The sequence below is a fragment of the Elephantulus edwardii genome, unplaced genomic scaffold, assembly GCF_000299155.1.
Source record: "Elephantulus edwardii isolate Elephantulus edwardi_28Jun2011 unplaced genomic scaffold, EleEdw1.0 scaffold00205, whole genome shotgun sequence".
NCBI classification, from domain to species: Eukaryota; Metazoa; Chordata; class Mammalia; order Macroscelidea; family Macroscelididae; genus Elephantulus; species Elephantulus edwardii.
Genome location: NW_006399955.1, coordinates 5,819,457 through 5,821,347, shown reverse-complemented (window position 1 = coordinate 5,821,347; position 1,891 = coordinate 5,819,457).

The following is a 1,891-nucleotide window of genomic DNA, read 5'->3' as shown; positions in this document are numbered from 1 at the left end:
AGCTTTGTCTGACATATTTTGGGCATGTTGCAAGGAGGGACTGGTCCTTGGAGAGGGACATCATGTTTGGCAGAGTGGAGGGGCAGTGAAGGAGAGGAAGACCTTTGATGAGATGGATCGATTATGTGACTGGAGAGGTGGGAATAAATGCGTTTGAGATGGCTAGGTTGGTACAGAATAGAAGAGCATATAGAGCTCTTGTACATAGGGTCGCTATGAGTCGCAAGTGACTTGATGGCACAAAACAGCAACAACAACTGAAAAAGCTACAAATGGTAGAATAAAAATTTGAAATTATAAGTAGATACAAGAATTCTAAAAATAATCATAAGACAGAGAGTAAAAATGTGTCATCATCAACACAGTTAAATAAACAAAATAAAAGAACGGAAATGCAATCCAGACTATCAAGACAGATATTATAGAAATTTTCAGTATGTTGAAGGCACAAAAAAAGGAGAATGGAAGATACGAAACAGATTTAGTGAGTTAGAAGATAAGAACCTCAATGAGTACTTATAAGAAGAATAAACAGAGACAAGACAGAAGGAAAATGAAGAAAACATTAGAATCATGATATCAAAGGATGATATCAAAGGAAACAACATACATGTGATTGGAATTCCAGAATAGGAGGGAAGCGGGGAGCACAGAGAGAATTGTGGATGTTTATAAGAAAACTTCCCAGGTTTCACAAAAAAATGAAGAAATATACATTCAAGAAGCTAGGTGAATGTCAAACAGACTAGACTACAAAAGAAAAACATCAAGACATGTCATAGTCAAATTCTTCAAAGTAAAAAACAAGGATAGAGTATAAAAACAGTGTAATAAAAACACAGTCACCTACAAAGGAGAACCAATTAAACTCTGAATTCTCAGCAGAAAACATGTAAGAAAAAAAGACAACAGGATAGTATTTACAGAAGGCTAAAAGAAACAATTGTCAGCTGATGAGTGATCCTATACTCAACAGTGCTGCCCATCAAATATGAAGGAGAAATTGGGTTACTTGCAGGAAATTAAGGACTTTGTGGAAACAAGAACAACTCTACAAGAAATTGTAAAAGAAATACTTCCCAAAGAGACGGCAGAGGAAAATGAATGGATAAAAATAACCAGCTATAAAAGACAAAGGAATGTAGTAAAATGGCAATTTAAAAACTGAGTCTATTACCCTGGTGACCTAATTTATAGGAAGTTGTGCTTCTTACTCAAAGGTCACATCTCTCTGCTGGTTCAAATTCAACAGCTTTTCTGAGGGACAAAGATGGGCAATCTCCTCCCCTCAACTTAGAGCCTTGGAAAACCCAAAGAAGGGTCAGCTGTGGGTTGGTTCCAACTCAATCACAATGGTTAATGAGATAGTAGTCAATGCAGTGCCTGCTGAAGGGCTTAGGAGTGACATATACTGATGTCTGCAACCTATATGGAAAATCTTAAATTTTTTAAGAAGCACAGGTAGATTTGCAAATGGGTAGAAAGATGGAGAAATACGTGATGAAACACATGGTAAAATAAAAATTTTAGAGTCAGGGAAAAAAACCCTCAACTTAGCCAAACAATGTTGTTGTTGCGTACCTTTGAGTAAGATCCAACCCATAGCTGATCCTCCATCAGGTTTTTAGAGGCAGTAAATAACAAGGAAGGAGATTGCCTTTCTCCCATAGAGCAGCTGGTGAATTCGAACCACGTATCTTTTGGTTGGTAGCACAAGTGCTTACCAATAAGCCTCCAGCACTCCCTAAGCCATAGAAGCCTAGCAATAATCACATTCAATCATTTAAGTCTACTACATCAACAATCTGCGTTATGCAGATGACACAACCCTGCTTGCTGAAACTGAGGAGGACCTCATGCACTTGCTGCGAAGGGTCAAGGACTGCAGCCT